Genomic DNA, 18332 nt, shown 5'->3' on the forward strand with positions numbered 1-18332 from the left:
CACTATCTTACAGGCTGTATATAATAAGTATCAATTCAGGGGCCCTTCTTCTTCTCAATTCACAACTGTTCTATCCCGGCATTGATAAGCAATCTACATCTGCTTCTGTTGTATATTGGTTATCATGTTTACCTGACGTGTGAAAGCCCCATGTTTGACAGTGCGCGTTAATAAAGAGACCAATGATTTTTATTAAAAGTTGTCATGTGTTTTTGTTACCTTGCACCGGCCAAAAAGTGCCGGAAATGACTTCATTTGCAGTCACTTGAAAAGTAGGGATTCTCAAATAAATGGTAAGAGGTTGGAACAAATCTAAAGGAATGCCTGGCATATCTATATGTATGTGTACGCAGGTATCCATATATAAAGATAGATAGATAGATAGATAGATAGATAGATAGATAGATAGATAGATAGATAGATAGATAGATAGATAGATAGATAGATAGATAGATAGATAGATAGATAGATAGATAGATAGATAGATAGATAGATAGATAGATAGATAGATAGATAGATAGATAGATAGATAGATAGATAGATAGATAGATAGATAGATAGATAGTGGGAGAGAGAGAGCGTTAATATAAACTGAGACTTTATTTTCCATCAAGCTGTCTTTCCTTTCCTTCAGGAGCAGAATGTTCTGATCATCAGCGCTCCAGAATCTAGTGCTTGGTTGGCAAGCATCACACATTGTGATGTGTTAGCTAAGAGTTCCATGTCGTTCAGACTCATATATTCCTCTGTAGTTGTACCTTGGTGATTCAACAAAATGTGGCATCATAAGCAGCATTCTACTGCCATAGACTGGGCAGAAAAAACATTTAGAATTTCACTGAAAAAGAAAAAAAGCATACTTAGGCAGAGCTTTCTGGACAGTAAGGACATTAGAGTAAGTGATGAATAAGCACTGCTTTTGTTAATTTACATAGGCAGAACAGAGACTGCTGGGAAAAGCCTGAAATTAAAGGCACAGAAAATGCCTGCTTCTGGATAGAACACTGAGAAGGGTTGAAAGTTTTTTCTCTGACCCTGGCCACTTATACAAGCAATCCTATGATAGTCAGAAGGACCCACCCTAAAAAGGAAGGGACAGCCATTTGGACCCTTTCCACCTTTTCTATATCTCGCCTGATCGAGCCTGATCGAGCGCTGATTGAGCGGATTAGCACATGTACTTCTCATTTTGGGAAGGTATTGCTTAGCTTGCTACCAGCAGCTCAGTTATGTTATGATGTTAGAGGCTTGCAAGGAATGCTTTAGTCCTGCATTAGGCAGTTTTTATTGCTACTTGCATTCAAGGGAAAGATAATTAGCCAGAATCTGTGACCCAGTTATTCAGCTTGGCATTCCGATTTGCACAAAGGGAATAAGCATTTGAGAAAAAATGCAACATGTGTTTCTTATGTTGTTATGAACAGCTTTTTATTCTTTCTCTTTAGGGTCTAGCCACTGCAGAAATAGATAAATAAGTGCTGACTTCCTGTAAGACGTGTCCAATGCTGGGACAAAATAAAAGGGGACACTTATAAATGATAGTGATATCATTTGAGAAAGGGTAAGTTGACACTGAATTTCATGTGTATTCACAGACCAAGCATGAAAAAGTCCCCAGCATGATCTTCATTGCGTGCTTAGAGCTGGTATTAGCTTTTCAGAGGTGCAGGCCTTTCGAAGGCTCGTTGGTCTAGGGGTATGATTCTCGCTTTGGGTGCGAGAGGTCCCGGGTTCAAATCCCGGACGAGCCCTTTCATTGGTGCTTTTTTAAAGTAGTATTGAAGTATGCATTTCAAAGCCAATATCAATTTTCTCTTTGCAGTAGTGGATGAATATTTGCTAGAGTCTCATGCTTTTAACCTTGCCCTGCCTGAGCAAATAGGAAACATTTCTCTTTAAGCATTTTGCAAAAATGCTGAACTTGCATGGCATATACAAGCGTTCAGCTAGGGCTGTCTGGGAAGGTTGCATGAAAGAAATCTAAAACCAGAGGCCCTTGGAATAGCCTGTTTTGAGAAGTTTCATCACAGAAGAATCAACTGTAGACATCTGTTTCTGTAGTGTAGTGGTTATCACGTTTGCCTCACACGCGAAAGGTCCCCGGTTCGAAACCGGGCAGAAACAGTTGTTATATTGTCTTGGCTGCAATGTTGAGAGGTGCCGTTTTGCCATGAAATTGTCCAGGCCCTGAAGATGGTTTCATGCAGACTCGTTCCAAGAAAGTGAATTCTCTTAAAAACACTAAAGTAATTGGCATGTGGATGTATCTGTTGATTCACAGACCTCGCTTTGAAAAGAGCCCTGCATTCTGTTCATTGCTCACCTAGAACATGCATTAACTTTGGGAATTGTTGGCACCAACAGGCATCTTAGTTTAGTGGAGTAGTGGAGTGTTTCTGGTGTTTAAGTGCAGAAGCCCTGGGCTCAATTCCTCGGTGACCCTTCTCAAGGTGATGATACAAATGCATCGTCACCTTTACGTTTAATGTCAGAATTGTTTATTTCTATTTGGTGGTGTATGAATGCTTGCAATAGTATGTTGATTTTTTCTAGCCTTGAATGAATAAAAGCAAATCACTCCTCTTTATGTATTTTTCTAATACATTGATATTTGCATCTCCTTTCCTAGCCTGCATTTTTCACTATCTTACAGGCTGTATATAATAAGTATCAATTCAGGGGCCCTTCTTCTTCTCAATTCACAACTGTTCTATCCCGGCATTGATAAGCAATCTACATCTGCTTCTGTTGTATATTGGTTATCATGTTTACCTGACGTGTGAAAGCCCCATGTTTGACAGTGCGCGTTAATAAAGAGACCAATGATTTTTATTAAAAGTTGTCATGTGTTTTTGTTACCTTGCACCGGCCAAAAAGTGCCGGAAATGACTTCATTTGCAGTCACTTGAAAAGTAGGGATTCTCAAATAAATGGTAAGAGGTTGGAACAAATCTAAAGGAATGCCTGGCATATCTATATGTATGTGTACGCAGGTATCCATATATAAAGATAGATAGATAGATAGATAGATAGATAGATAGATAGATAGATAGATAGATAGATAGATAGATAGATAGATAGATAGATAGATAGATAGATAGATAGATAGATAGATAGATAGATAGATAGATAGATAGATAGATAGATAGATAGATAGATAGATAGATAGATAGATAGATAGATAGATATTGGGAGAGAGAGAGCGTTAATATAAACTGAGACTTTATTTTCCATCAAGCTGTCTTTCCTTTCCTTCAGGAGCAGAATGTTCTGATCATCAGCGCTCCAGAATCTAGTGCTTGGTTGGCAAGCATCACACATTGTGATGTGTTAGCTAAGAGTTCCATGTCGTTCAGACTCATATATTCCTCTGTAGTTGTACCTTGGTGATTCAACAAAATGTGGCATCATAAGCAGCATTCTACTGCCATAGACTGGGCAGAAAAAACATTTAGAATTTCACTGAAAAAGAAAAAAAGCATACTTAGGCAGAGCTTTCTGGACAGTAAGGACATTAGAGTAAGTGATGAATAAGCACTGCTTTTGTTAATTTACATAGGCAGAACAGAGACTGCTGGGAAAAGCCTGAAATTAAAGGCACAGAAAATGCCTGCTTCTGGATAGAACACTGAGAAGGGTTGAAAGTTTTTTCTCTGACCCTGGCCACTTATACAAGCAATCCTATGATAGTCAGAAGGACCCACCCTAAAAAGGAAGGGACAGCCATTTGGACCCTTTCCACCTTTTCTATATCTCGCCTGATCGAGCCTGATCGAGCGCTGATTGAGCGGATTAGCACATGTACTTCTCATTTTGGGAAGGTATTGCTTAGCTTGCTACCAGCAGCTCAGTTATGTTATGATGTTAGAGGCTTGCAAGGAATGCTTTAGTCCTGCATTAGGCAGTTTTTATTGCTACTTGCATTCAAGGGAAAGATAATTAGCCAGAATCTGTGACCCAGTTATTCAGCTTGGCATTCCGATTTGCACAAAGGGAATAAGCATTTGAGAAAAAATGCAACATGTGTTTCTTATGTTGTTATGAACAGCTTTTTATTCTTTCTCTTTAGGGTCTAGCCACTGCAGAAATAGATAAATAAGTGCTGACTTCCTGTAAGACGTGTCCAATGCTGGGACAAAATAAAAGGGGACACTTATAAATGATAGTGATATCATTTGAGAAAGGGTAAGTTGACACTGAATTTCATGTGTATTCACAGACCAAGCATGAAAAAGTCCCCAGCATGATCTTCATTGCGTGCTTAGAGCTGGTATTAGCTTTTCAGAGGTGCAGGCCTTTCGAAGGCTCGTTGGTCTAGGGGTATGATTCTCGCTTTGGGTGCGAGAGGTCCCGGGTTCAAATCCCGGACGAGCCCTTTCATTGGTGCTTTTTTAAAGTAGTATTGAAGTATGCATTTCAAAGCCAATATCAATTTTCTCTTTGCAGTAGTGGATGAATATTTGCTAGAGTCTCATGCTTTTAACCTTGCCCTGCCTGAGCAAATAGGAAACATTTCTCTTTAAGCATTTTGCAAAAATGCTGAACTTGCATGGCATATACAAGCGTTCAGCTAGGGCTGTCTGGGAAGGTTGCATGAAAGAAATCTAAAACCAGAGGCCCTTGGAATAGCCTGTTTTGAGAAGTTTCATCACAGAAGAATCAACTGTAGACATCTGTTTCTGTAGTGTAGTGGTTATCATGTTTGCCTCACACGCGAAAGGTCCCCGGTTCAAAACCGGGCAGAAACAGTTGTTATATTGTCTTGGCTGCAATGTTGAGAGGTGCCGTTTTGCCATGAAATTGTCCAGGCCCTGAAGATGGTTTCATGCAGACTCGTTCCAAGAAAGTGAATTCTCTTAAAAACACTAAAGTAATTGGCATGTGGATGTATCTGTTGATTCACAGACCTCGCTTTGAAAAGAGCCCTGCATTCTGTTCATTGCTCACCTAGAACATGCATTAACTTTGGGAATTGTTGGCACCAACAGGCATCTTAGTTTAGTGGAGTGTTTCTGGTGTTTAAGTGCAGAAGCCCTGGGCTCAATTCCTCGGTGACCCTTCTCAAGGTGATGATACAAATGCATCGTCACCTTTACGTTTAATGTCAGAATTGTTTATTTCTATTTGGTGGTGTATGAATGCTTGCAATAGTATGTTGATTTTTTCTAGCCTTGAATGAATAAAAGCAAATCACTCCTCTTTATGTATTTTTCTAATACATTGATATTTGCATCTCCTTTCCTAGCCTGCATTTTTCACTATCTTACAGGCTGTATATAATAAGTATCAATTCAGGGGCCCTTCTTCTACTCAATTCACAACTGTTCTATCCCGGCATTGATAAGCAATCTACATCTGCTTCTGTTGTATATTGGTTATCATGTTTACCTGACGTGTGAAAGCCCCATGTTTGACAGTGCGCGTTAATAAAGAGACCAATGATTTTTATTAAAAGTTGTCATGTGTTTTTGTTACCTTGCACCGGCCAAAAAGTGCCGGAAATGACTTCATTTGCAGTCACTTGAAAAGTAGGGATTCTCAAATAAATGGTAAGAGGTTGGAACAAATCTAAAGGAATGCCTGGCATATCTATATGTATGTGTACGCAGGTATCCATATATAAAGATAGATAGATAGATAGATAGATAGATAGATAGATAGATAGATAGATAGATAGATAGATAGATAGATAGATAGATAGATAGATAGATAGATAGATAGATAGATAGATAGATAGATAGATAGATAGATAGATAGATAGATAGATAGATAGATAGATAGATAGATATTGGGAGAGAGAGAGCGTTAATATAAACTGAGACTTTATTTTCCATCAAGCTGTCTTTCCTTTCCTTCAGGAGCAGAATGTTCTGATCATCAGCGCTCCAGAATCTAGTGCTTGGTTGGCAAGCATCACACATTGTGATGTGTTAGCTAAGAGTTCCATGTCGTTCAGACTCATATATTCCTCTGTAGTTGTACCTTGGTGATTCAACAAAATGTGGCATCATAAGCAGCATTCTACTGCCATAGACTGGGCAGAAAAAACATTTAGAATTTCACTGAAAAAGAAAAAAAGCATACTTAGGCAGAGCTTTCTGGACAGTAAGGACATTAGAGTAAGTGATGAATAAGCACTGCTTTTGTTAATTTACATAGGCAGAACAGAGACTGCTGGGAAAAGCCTGAAATTAAAGGCACAGAAAATGCCTGCTTCTGGATAGAACACTGAGAAGGGTTGAAAGTTTTTTCTCTGACCCTGGCCACTTATACAAGCAATCCTATGATAGTCAGAAGGACCCACCCTAAAAAGGAAGGGACAGCCATTTGGACCCTTTCCACCTTTTCTATATCTCGCCTGATCGAGCCTGATCGAGCGCTGATTGAGCGGATTAGCACATGTACTTCTCATTTTGGGAAGGTATTGCTTAGCTTGCTACCAGCAGCTCAGTTATGTTATGATGTTAGAGGCTTGCAAGGAATGCTTTAGTCCTGCATTAGGCAGTTTTTATTGCTACTTGCATTCAAGGGAAAGATAATTAGCCAGAATCTGTGACCCAGTTATTCAGCTTGGCATTCCGATTTGCACAAAGGGAATAAGCATTTGAGAAAAAATGCAACATGTGTTTCTTATGTTGTTATGAACAGCTTTTTATTCTTTCTCTTTAGGGTCTAGCCACTGCAGAAATAGATAAATAAGTGCTGAGTTCCTGTAAGACGTGTCCAATGCTGGGACAAAATAAAAGGGGACACTTACAAATGATAGTGATATCATTTGAGAAAGGGTAAGTTGACACTGAATTTCATGTGTATTCACAGACCAAGCATGAAAAAGTCCCCAGCATGATCTTCATTGCGTGCTTAGAGCTGGTATTAGCTTTTCAGAGGTGCAGGCCTTTCGAAGGCTCGTTGGTCTAGGGGTATGATTCTCGCTTTGGGTGCGAGAGGTCCCGGGTTCAAATCCCGGACGAGCCCTTTCATTGGTGCTTTTTTAAAGTAGTATTGAAGTATGCATTTCAAAGCCAATATCAATTTTCTCTTTGCAGTAGTGGATGAATATTTGCTAGAGTCTCATGCTTTTAACCTTGCCCTGCCTGAGCAATTAGGAAACATTTCTCTTTAAGCATTTTGCAAAAATGCTGAACTTGCATGGCATATACAAGCGTTCAGCTAGGGCTGTCTGGGAAGGTTGCATGAAAGAAATCTAAAACCAGAGGCCCTTGGAATAGCCTGTTTTGAGAAGTTTCATCACAGAAGAATCAACTGTAGACATCTGTTTCTGTAGTGTAGTGGTTATCACGTTCGCCTCACCGCGAAAGGTCCCCGGTTCGAAACCGGGCAGAAACAGTTGTTATATTGTCTTGGCTGCAATGTTGAGAGGTGCCATTTTGCCATGAAATTGTCCAGGCCCTGAAGATGGTTTCATGCAGACTCATTCCAAGAAAGTGAATTCTCTTAAAAACACTAAAGTAATTGGCATGTGGATGTATCTGTTGATTCACAGACCTCGCTTTCATAAGAGCCCTGCATTCTGTTCATTGCTCACCTAGAACATGCATTAACTTTGGGAATTGTTGGCACCAACAGGCATCTTAGTTTAGTGGAGTGTTTCTGGTGTTTAAGTGCAGAAGCCCTGGGCTCAATTCCTCGGTGACCCTTCTCAAGGTGATGATACAAATGCATCGTCACCTTTACGTTTAATGTCAGAATTGTTTATTTCTATTTGGTGGTGTATGAATGCTTGCAATAGTATGTTGATTTTTTCTAGCCTTGAATGAATAAAAGCAAATCACTCCTCTTTATGTATTTTTCTAATACATTGATATTTGCATCTCCTTTCCTAGCCTGCATTTTTCACTATCTTACAGGCTGTATATAATAAGTATCAATTCAGGGGCCCTTCTATTACTCAATTCACAACTATTCTATCCTGGCATTGATAAGCAATCTACATCTGCTTCTGTTGTGTATTGGTTATCATGTTTACCTGACGTGTGAAAACCCCATGTTTGACAGTGCGCGTTAATAAAGAGACCAATGATTTGTATTAAAAGTTGGCATGTGTTTTTGTTACCTTGCACCGGCCAAAAAGTGCCGGAAATGACTTCATTTGCAGTCACTTGAAAAGTAGGGATTCTCAAATAAATGGTAAGAGGTTGGAACAAATCTAAAGGAATGCATGGCATATCTATATGTATGTGTACGCAGGTATCCATATATAATAGATAGATAGATAGATAGATAGATAGATAGATAGATAGATAGATAGATAGATAGATAGATAGATAGATAGATAGATAGATAGATAGATAGATAGATAGATAGATAGATAGATAGATAGATAGATAGATAGATAGATAGATAGATAGATAGATAGATAGATAGATAGATAGATAGATAGATAGATAGATATTGGGAGAGAGAGAGCGTTAATATAAACTGAGACTTTATTTTCCATCAAGCTGTCTTTCCTTTCCTTCAGGAGCAGAATGTTCTGATCATCAGCGCTCCAGAATCTAGTGCTTGGTTGGCAAGCATCACACATTGTGATGTGTTAGCTAAGAGTTCCATGTCGTTCAGACTCATATATTCCTCTGTAGTTGTACCTTGGTGATTCAACAAAATGTGGCATCATAAGCAGCATTCTACTGCCATAGACTGGGCAGAAAAAACATTTAGAATTTCACTGAAAAAGAAAAAAAGCATACTTAGGCAGAGCTTTCTGGACAGTAAGGACATTAGAGTAAGTGATGAATAAGCACTGCTTTTGTTAATTTACATAGGCAGAACAGAGACTGCTGGGAAAAGCCTGAAATTAAAGGCACAGAAAATGCCTGCTTCTGGATAGAACACTGAGAAGGGTTGAAAGTTTTTTCTCTGACCCTGGCCACTTATACAAGCAATCCTATGATAGTCAGAAGGACCCACCCTAAAAAGGAAGGGACAGCCATTTGGACCCTTTCCACCTTTTCTATATCTCGCCTGATCGAGCCTGATTGAGCGGATTAGCACATGTACTTCTCATTTTGGGAAGGTATTGCTTAGCTTGCTACCAGCAGCTCAGTTATGTTATGATGTTAGAGGCTTGCAAGGAATGCTTTAGTCCTGCATTAGGCAGTTTTTATTGCTACTTGCATTCAAGGGAAAGATAATTAGCCAGAATCTGTGACCCAGTTATTCAGCTTGGCATTCCGATTTGCACAAAGGGAATAAGCATTTGAGAAAAAATGCAACATGTGTTTCTTATGTTGTTATGAACAGCTTTTTATTCTTTCTCTTTAGGGTCTAGCCACTGCAGAAATAGATAAATAAGTGCTGACTTCCTGTAAGACGTGTCCAATGCTGGGACAAAATAAAAGGGGACACTTATAAATGATAGTGATATCATTTGAGAAAGGGTAAGTTGACACTGAATTTCATGTGTATTCACAGACCAAGCATGAAAAAGTCGCCAGCATGATCTTCATTGCGTGCTTAGAGCTGGTATTAGCTTTTCAGAGGTGCAGGCCTTTCGAAGGCTCGTTGGTCTAGGGGTATGATTCTCGCTTTGGGTGCGAGAGGTCCCGGGTTCAAATCCCGGACGAGCCCTTTCATTGGTGCTTTTTTAAAGTAGTATTGAAGTATGCATTTCAAAGCCAATATCAATTTTCTCTTTGCAGTAGTGGATGAATATTTGCTAGAGTCTCATGCTTTTAACCTTGCCCTGCCTGAGCAAATAGGAAACATTTCTCTTTAAGCATTTTGCAAAAATGCTGAACTTGCATGGCATATACAAGCGTTCAGCTAGGGCTGTCTGGGAAGGTTGCATGAAAGAAATCTAAAACCAGAGGCCCTTGGAATAGCCTGTTTTGAGAAGTTTCATCACAGAAGAATCAACTGTAGACATCTGTTTCTGTAGTGTAGTGGTTATCACGTTCGCCTCACACGCGAAAGGTCCCCGGTTCGAAACCGGGCAGAAACAGTTGTTATATTGTCTTGGCTGCAATGTTGAGAGGTGCCGTTTTGCCATGAAATTGTCCAGGCCCTGAAGATGGTTTCATGCAGACTCATTCCAAGAAAGTGAATTCTCTTAAAAACACTAAAGTAATTGGCATGTGGATGTATCTGTTGATTCACAGACCTCGCTTTCATAAGAGCCCTGCATTCTGTTCATTGCTCACCTAGAACATGCATTAACTTTGGGAATTGTTGGCACCAACAGGCATCTTAGTTTAGTGGAGTGTTTCTGGTGTTTAAGTGCAGAAGCCCTGGGCTCAATTCCTCGGTGACCCTTCTCAAGGTGATGATACAAATGCATCGTCACCTTTACGTTTAATGTCAGAATTGTTTATTTCTATTTGGTGGTGTATGAATGCTTGCAATAGTATGTTGATTTTTTCTAGCCTTGAATGAATAAAAGCAAATCACTCCTCTTTATGTATTTTTCTAATACATTGATATTTGCATCTCCTTTCCTAGCCTGCATTTTTCACTATCTTACAGGCTGTATATAATAAGTATCAATTCAGGGGCCCTTCTATTACTCAATACACAACTATTCTATCCTGGCATTGATAAGCAATCTACATCTGCTTCTGTTGTGTATTGGTTATCATGTTTACCTGACGTGTGAAAGCCCCATGTTTGACAGTGCGCGTTAATAAAGAGACCAATGATTTGTATTAAAAGTTGGCATGTGTTTTTGTTACCTTGCACCGGCCAAAAAGTGCCGGAAATGACTTCATTTGCAGTCACTTGAAAAGTAGGGATTCTCAAATAAATGGTAAGAGGTTGGAACAAATCTAAAGGAATGCATGGCATATCTATATGTATGTGTACGCAGGTATCCATATATAAAGATAGATAGATAGATAGATAGATATAGATAGATAGATAGATAGATAGATAGATAGATAGATAGATAGATAGATAGATAGATAGATAGATAGATAGATAGATAGATAGATAGATAGATAGATAGATAGATAGATAGATAGATAGATAGATAGATAGATAGATAGATAGATAGATAGATAGATATTGGGAGAGAGAGAGCGTTAATATAAACTGAGACTTTATTTTCCATCAAGCTGTCTTTCCTTTCCTTCAGGAGCAGAATGTTCTGATCATCAGCGCTCCAGAATCTAGTGCTTGGTTGGCAAGCATCACACATTGTGATGTGTTAGCTAAGAGTTCCATGTCGTTCAGACTCATATATTCCTCTGTAGTTGTACCTTGGTGATTCAACAAAATGTGGCATCATAAGCAGCATTCTACTGCCATAGACTGGGCAGAAAAAACATTTAGAATTTCACTGAAAAAGAAAAAAAGCATACTTAGGCAGAGCTTTCTGGACAGTAAGGACATTAGAGTAAGTGATGAATAAGCACTGCTTTTGTTAATTTACATAGGCAGAACAGAGACTGCTGGGAAAAGCCTGAAATTAAAGGCACAGAAAATGCCTGCTTCTGGATAGAACACTGAGAAGGGTTGAAAGTTTTTTCTCTGACCCTGGCCACTCTTACAAGCAATCCTATGATAGTCAGAAGGACCCACCCTAAAAAGGAAGGGACAGCCATTTGGACCCTTTCCACCTTTTCTATATCTCGCCTGATCGAGCCTGATTGAGCGGATTAGCACATGTACTTCTCATTTTGGGAAGGTATTGCTTAGCTTGCTACCAGCAGCTCAGTTATGTTATGATGTTAGAGGCTTGCAAGGAATGCTTTAGTCCTGCATTAGGCAGTTTTTATTGCTACTTGCATTCAAGGGAAAGATAATTAGCCAGAATCTGTGACCCAGTTATTCAGCTTGGCATTCCGATTTGCACAAAGGGAATAAGCATTTGAGAAAAAATGCAACATGTGTTTCTTATGTTGTTATGAACAGCTTTTTATTCTTTCTCTTTAGGGTCTAGCCACTGCAGAAATAGATAAATAAGTGCTGACTTCCTGTAAGACGTGTCCAATGCTGGGACAAAATAAAAGGGGACACTTATAAATGATAGTGATATCATTTGAGAAAGGGTAAGTTGACACTGAATTTCATGTGTATTCACAGACCAAGCATGAAAAAGTCCCCAGCATGATCTTCATTGCGTGCTTAGAGCTGGTATTAGCTTTTCAGAGGTGCAGGCCTTTCGAAGGCTCGTTGGTCTAGGGGTATGATTCTCGCTTTGGGTGCGAGAGGTCCCGGGTTCAAATCCCGGACGAGCCCTTTCATTGGTGCTTTTTTAAAGTAGTATTGAAGTATGCATTTCAAAGCCAATATCAATTTTCTCTTTGCAGTAGTGGATGAATATTTGCTAGAGTCTCATGCTTTTAACCTTGCCCTGCCTGAGCAAATAGGAAACATTTCTCTTTAAGCATTTTGCAAAAATGCTGAACTTGCATGGCATATACAAGCGTTCAGCTAGGGCTGTCTGGGAAGGTTGCATGAAAGAAATCTAAAACCAGAGGCCCTTGGAATAGCCTGTTTTGAGAAGTTTCATCACAGAAGAATCAACTGTAGACATCTGTTTCTGTAGTGTAGTGGTTATCACGTTCGCCTCACACGCGAAAGGTCCCCGGTTCGAAACCGGGCAGAAACAGTTGTTATATTGTCTTGGCTGCAATGTTGAGAGGTGCCGTTTTGCCATGAAATTGTCCAGGCCCTGAAGATGGTTTCATGCAGACTCATTCCAAGAAAGTGAATTCTCTTAAAAACACTAAAGTAATTGGCATGTGGATGTATCTGTTGATTCACAGACCTCGCTTTCATAAGAGCCCTGCATTCTGTTCATTGCTCACCTAGAACATGCATTAACTTTGGGAATTGTTGGCACCAACAGGCATCTTAGTTTAGTGGAGTGTTTCTGGTGTTTAAGTGCAGAAGCCCTGGGCTCAATTCCTCGGTGACCCTTCTCAAGGTGATGATACAAATGCATCGTCACCTTTACGTTTAATGTCAGAATTGTTTATTTCTATTTGGTGGTGTATGAATGCTTGCAATAGTATGTTGATTTTTTCTAGCCTTGAATGAATAAAAGCAAATCACTCCTCTTTATGTATTTTTCTAATACATTGATATTTGCATCTCCTTTCCTAGCCTGCATTTTTCACTATCTTACAGGCTGTATATAATAAGTATCAATTCAGGGGCCCTTCTATTACTCAATACACAACTATTCTATCCTGGCATTGATAAGCAATCTACATCTGCTTCTGTTGTGTATTGGTTATCATGTTTACCTGACGTGTGAAAGCCCCATGTTTGACAGTGCGCGTTAATAAAGAGACCAATGATTTGTATTAAAAGTTGGCATGTGTTTTTGTTACCTTGCACCGGCCAAAAAGTGCCGGAAATGACTTCATTTGCAGTCACTTGAAAAGTAGGGATTCTCAAATAAATGGTAAGAGGTTGGAACAAATCTAAAGGAATGCATGGCATATCTATATGTATGTGTACGCAGGTATCCATATATATAGATAGATAGATAGATAGATAGATAGATAGATAGATAGATAGATAGATAGATAGATAGATAGATAGATAGATAGATAGATAGATAGATAGATAGATAGATAGATAGATAGATAGATAGATAGATAGATAGATAGATAGATAGATAGATAGATAGATAGATATTGGGAGAGAGAGAGCGTTAATATAAACTGAGACTTTATTTTCCATCAAGCTGTCTTTCCTTTCCTTCAGGAGCAGAATGTTCTGATCATCAGCGCTCCAGAATCTAGTGCTTGGTTGGCAAGCATCACACATTGTGATGTGTTAGCTAAGAGTTCCATGTCGTTCAGACTCATATATTCCTCTGTAGTTGTACCTTGGTGATTCAACAAAATGTGGCATCATAAGCAGCATTCTACTGCCATAGACTGGGCAGAAAAAACATTTAGAATTTCACTGAAAAAGAAAAAAAGCATACTTAGGCAGAGCTTTCTGGACAGTAAGGACATTAGAGTAAGTGATGAATAAGCACTGCTTTTGTTAATTTACATAGGCAGAACAGAGACTGCTGGGAAAAGCCTGAAATTAAAGGCACAGAAAATGCCTGCTTCTGGATAGAACACTGAGAAGGGTTGAAAGTTTTTTCTCTGACCCTGGCCACTTATACAAGCAATCCTATGATAGTCAGAAGGACCCACCCTAAAAAGGAAGGGACAGCCATTTGGACCCTTTCCACCTTTTCTATATCTCGCCTGATCGAGCGCTGATTGAGCGGATTAGCACATGTACTTCTCATTTTGGGAAGGTATTGCTTAGCTTGCTACCAGCAGCTCAGTTATGTTATGATGTTAGAGGCTTGCAAGGAATGCTTTAGTCCTGCATTAGGCAGTTTTTATTGCTACTTGCATTCAAGGGAAAGATAATTAGCCAGAATCTGTGACCCAGTTATTCAGCTTGGCATTCCGATTTGCACAAAGGGAATAAGCATTTGAGAAAAAATGCAACATGTGTTTCTTATGTTGTTATGAACAGCTTTTTATTCTTTCTCTTTAGGGTCTAGCCACTGCAGAAATAGATAAATAAGTGCTGACTTCCTGTAAGACGTGTCCAATGCTGGGACAAAATAAAAGGGGACACTTATAAATGATAGTGATATCATTTGAGAAAGGGTAAGTTGACACTGAATTTCATGTGTATTCACAGACCAAGCATGAAAAAGTCCCCAGCATGATCTTCATTGCGTGCTTAGAGCTGGTATTAGCTTTTCAGAGGTGCAGGCCTTTCGAAGGCTCGTTGGTCTAGGGGTATGATTCTCGCTTTGGGTGCGAGAGGTCCCGGGTTCAAATCCCGGACGAGCCCTTTCATTGGTGCTTTTTTAAAGTAGTATTGAAGTATGCATTTCAAAGCCAATATCAATTTTCTCTTTGCAGTAGTGGATGAATATTTGCTAGAGTCTCATGCTTTTAACCTTGCCCTGCCTGAGCAAATAGGAAACATTTCTCTTTAAGCATTTTGCAAAAATGCTGAACTTGCATGGCATATACAAGCGTTCAGCTAGGGCTGTCTGGGAAGGTTGCATGAAAGAAATCTAAAACCAGAGGCCCTTGGAATAGCCTGTTTTGAGAAGTTTCATCACAGAAGAATCAACTGTAGACATCTGTTTCTGTAGTGTAGTGGTTATCACGTTCGCCTCACACGCGAAAGGTCCCCGGTTCGAAACCGGGCAGAAACAGTTGTTATATTGTCTTGGCTGCAATGTTGAGAGGTGCCGTTTTGCCATGAAATTGTCCAGGCCCTGAAGATGGTTTCATGCAGACTCATTCCAAGAAAGTGAATTCTCTTAAAAACACTAAAGTAATTGGCATGTGGATGTATCTGTTGATTCACAGACCTCGCTTTCATAAGAGCCCTGCATTCTGTTCATTGCTCACCTAGAACATGCATTAACTTTGGGAATTGTTGGCACCAACAGGCATCTTAGTTTAGTGGAGTGTTTCTGGTGTTTAAGTGCAGAAGCCCTGGGCTCAATTCCTCGGTGACCCTTCTCAAGGTGATGATACAAATGCATCGTCACCTTTACGTTTAATGTCAGAATTGTTTATTTCTATTTGGTGGTGTATGAATGCTTGCAATAGTATGTTGATTTTTTCTAGCCTTGAATGAATAAAAGCAAATCACTCCTCTTTATGTATTTTTCTAATACATTGATATTTGCATCTCCTTTCCTAGCCTGCATTTTTCACTATCTTACAGGCTGTATATAATAAGTATCAATTCAGGGGCCCTTCTATTACTCAATACACAACTATTCTATCCTGGCATTGATAAGCAATCTACATCTGCTTCTGTTGTGTATTGGTTATCATGTTTACCTGACGTGTGAAAGCCCCATGTTTGACAGTGCGCGTTAATAAAGAGACCAATGATTTGTATTAAAAGTTGGCATGTGTTTTTGTTACCTTGCACCGGCCAAAAAGTGCCGGAAATGACTTCATTTGCAGTCACTTGAAAAGTAGGGATTCTCAAATAAATGGTAAGAGGTTGGAACAAATCTAAAGGAATGCATGGCATATCTATATGTATGTGTACGCAGGTATCCATATATAAAGATAGATAGATAGATAGATAGATAGATAGATAGATAGATAGATAGATAGATAGATAGATAGATAGATAGATAGATAGATAGATAGATAGATAGATAGATAGATAGATAGATAGATAGATAGATAGATAGATAGATAGATAGATAGATAGATATTGGGAGAGAGAGAGCGTTAATATAATGAGACTTTATTTTCCATCAAGCTGTCTTTCCTTTCCTTCAGGAGCAGAATGTTCTGATCATCAGCGCTCCAGAATCTAGTGCTTGGTTGGCAAGCATCACACATTGTGATGTGTTAGCTAAGAGTTCCATGTCGTTCAGACTCATATATTCCTCTGTAGTTGTACCTTGGTGATTCAACAAAATGTGGCATCATAAGCAGCATTCTACTGCCATAGACTGGGCAGAAAAAACATTTAGAATTTCACTGAAAAAGAAAAAAAGCATACTTAGGCAGAGCTTTCTGGACAGTAAGGACATTAGAGTAAGTGATGAATAAGCACTGCTTTTGTTAATTTACATAGGCAGAACAGAGACTGCTGGGAAAAGCCTGAAATTAAAGGCACAGAAAATGCCTGCTTCTGGATAGAACACTGAGAAGGGTTGAAAGTTTTTTCTCTGACCCTGGCCACTTATACAAGCAATCCTATGATAGTCAGAAGGACCCACCCTAAAAAGGAAGGGACAGCCATTTGGACCCTTTCCACCTTTTCTATATCTCGCCTGATCGAGCGCTGATTGAGCGGATTAGCACATGTACTTCTCATTTTGGGAAGGTATTGCTTAGCTTGCTACCAGCAGCTCAGTTATGTTATGATGTTAGAGGCTTGCAAGGAATGCTTTAGTCCTGCATTAGGCAGTTTTTATTGCTACTTGCATTCAAGGGAAAGATAATTAGCCAGAATCTGTGACCCAGTTATTCAGCTTGGCATTCCGATTTGCACAAAGGGAATAAGCATTTGAGAAAAAATGCAACATGTGTTTCTTATGTTGTTATGAACAGCTTTTTATTCTTTCTCTTTAGGGTCTAGCCACTGCAGAAATAGATAAATAAGTGCTGACTTCCTGTAAGACGTGTCCAATGCTGGGACAAAATAAAAGGGGACACTTATAAATGATAGTGATATCATTTGAGAAAGGGTAAGTTGACACTGAATTTCATGTGTATTCACAGACCAAGCATGAAAAAGTCCCCAGCATGATCTTCATTGCGTGCTTAGAGCTGGTATTAGCTTTTCAGAGGTGCAGGCCTTTCGAAGGCTCGTTGGTCTAGGGGTATGATTCTCGCTTTGGGTGCGAGAGGTCCCGGGTTCAAATCCCGGACGAGCCCTTTCATTGGTGCTTTTTTAAAGTAGTATTGAAGTATGCATTTCAAAGCCAATATCAATTTTCTCTTTGCAGTAGTGGATGAATATTTGCTAGAGTCTCATGCTTTTAACCTTGCCCTGCCTGAGCAAATAGGAAACATTTCTCTTTAAGCATTTTGCAAAAATGCTGAACTTGCATGGCATATACAAGCGTTCAGCTAGGGCTGTCTGGGAAGGTTGCATGAAAGAAATCTAAAACCAGAGGCCCTTGGAATAGCCTGTTTTGAGAAGTTTCATCACAGAAGAATCAACTGTAGACATCTGTTTCTGTAGTGTAGTGGTTATCACGTTTGCCTCACACGCGAAAGGTCCCCGGTTCGAAACCGGGCAGAAACAGTTGTTATATTGTCTTGGCTGCAATGTTGAGAGGTGCCGTTTTGCCATGAAATTGTCCAGGCCCTGAAGATGGTTTCATGCAGACTCGTTCCAAGAAAGTGAATTCTCTTAAAAACACTAAAGTAATTGGCATGTGGATGTATCTGTTGATTCACAGACCTCGCTTTGAAAAGAGCCCTGCATTCTGTTCATTGCTCACCTAGAACATGCATTAACTTTGGGAATTGTTGGCACCAACAGGCATCTTAGTTTAGTGGAGTGTTTCTGGTGTTTAAGTGCAGAAGCCCTGGGCTCAATTCCTCGGTGACCCTTCTCAAGGTGATGATACAAATGCATCGTCACCTTTACGTTTAATGTCAGAATTGTTTATTTCTATTTGGTGGTGTATGAATGCTTGCAATAGTATGTTGATTTTTTCTAGCCTTGAATGAATAAAAGCAAATCACTCCTCTTTATGTATTTTTCTAATACATTGATATTTGCATCTCCTTTCCTAGCCTGCATTTTTCACTATCTTACAGGCTGTATATAATAAGTATCAATTCAGGGGCCCTTCTTCTTCTCAATTCACAACTGTTCTATCCCGGCATTGATAAGCAATC

General features: G+C 39.4%; 13 non-coding genes across 13 annotated transcripts; all 13 read left to right on the top strand.

Moving 5' to 3' along the window:
• The first annotated feature begins 1679 nt into the window (after nt 1–1679).
• Nucleotides 1680–1751, top strand: TRNAP-UGG (transfer RNA proline (anticodon UGG)). Its single transcript has one exon. It is a non-coding gene; the product is annotated as a tRNA-Pro (tRNA).
• Nucleotides 1752–2051: 300 nt separating this feature from the next.
• On the top strand, nt 2052–2124 carry TRNAV-CAC (transfer RNA valine (anticodon CAC)). Its single transcript has one exon. It is a non-coding gene; the product is annotated as a tRNA-Val (tRNA).
• A 2179-nt stretch (nt 2125–4303) lies between these two features.
• Nucleotides 4304–4375, top strand: TRNAP-UGG (transfer RNA proline (anticodon UGG)). The gene has a single exon. It is a non-coding gene; the product is annotated as a tRNA-Pro (tRNA).
• Nucleotides 4376–4675: 300 nt separating this feature from the next.
• Nucleotides 4676–4748, top strand: TRNAV-CAC (transfer RNA valine (anticodon CAC)). The gene has a single exon. It is a non-coding gene; the product is annotated as a tRNA-Val (tRNA).
• A 2155-nt stretch (nt 4749–6903) lies between these two features.
• TRNAP-UGG (transfer RNA proline (anticodon UGG)) lies at nt 6904–6975 on the top strand. Its single transcript has one exon. It is a non-coding gene; the product is annotated as a tRNA-Pro (tRNA).
• Nucleotides 6976–9516: 2541 nt separating this feature from the next.
• On the top strand, nt 9517–9588 carry TRNAP-UGG (transfer RNA proline (anticodon UGG)). Its single transcript has one exon. It is a non-coding gene; the product is annotated as a tRNA-Pro (tRNA).
• Nucleotides 9589–9888: 300 nt separating this feature from the next.
• On the top strand, nt 9889–9961 carry TRNAV-CAC (transfer RNA valine (anticodon CAC)). Its single transcript has one exon. It is a non-coding gene; the product is annotated as a tRNA-Val (tRNA).
• A 2162-nt stretch (nt 9962–12123) lies between these two features.
• Nucleotides 12124–12195, top strand: TRNAP-UGG (transfer RNA proline (anticodon UGG)). Its single transcript has one exon. It is a non-coding gene; the product is annotated as a tRNA-Pro (tRNA).
• Nucleotides 12196–12495: 300 nt separating this feature from the next.
• On the top strand, nt 12496–12568 carry TRNAV-CAC (transfer RNA valine (anticodon CAC)). The gene has a single exon. It is a non-coding gene; the product is annotated as a tRNA-Val (tRNA).
• A 2141-nt stretch (nt 12569–14709) lies between these two features.
• Nucleotides 14710–14781, top strand: TRNAP-UGG (transfer RNA proline (anticodon UGG)). The gene has a single exon. It is a non-coding gene; the product is annotated as a tRNA-Pro (tRNA).
• A 300-nt stretch (nt 14782–15081) lies between these two features.
• Nucleotides 15082–15154, top strand: TRNAV-CAC (transfer RNA valine (anticodon CAC)). The gene has a single exon. It is a non-coding gene; the product is annotated as a tRNA-Val (tRNA).
• A 2131-nt stretch (nt 15155–17285) lies between these two features.
• TRNAP-UGG (transfer RNA proline (anticodon UGG)) lies at nt 17286–17357 on the top strand. The gene has a single exon. It is a non-coding gene; the product is annotated as a tRNA-Pro (tRNA).
• A 300-nt stretch (nt 17358–17657) lies between these two features.
• TRNAV-CAC (transfer RNA valine (anticodon CAC)) lies at nt 17658–17730 on the top strand. Its single transcript has one exon. It is a non-coding gene; the product is annotated as a tRNA-Val (tRNA).
• Nucleotides 17731–18332: the final 602 nt, after the last annotated feature.

The sequence above is a fragment of the Lissotriton vulgaris genome, unplaced genomic scaffold (assembly GCF_964263255.1).
Source record: "Lissotriton vulgaris unplaced genomic scaffold, aLisVul1.2 SCAFFOLD_1545, whole genome shotgun sequence".
In the NCBI taxonomy this organism is placed as follows: domain Eukaryota; kingdom Metazoa; phylum Chordata; class Amphibia; order Caudata; family Salamandridae; genus Lissotriton; species Lissotriton vulgaris.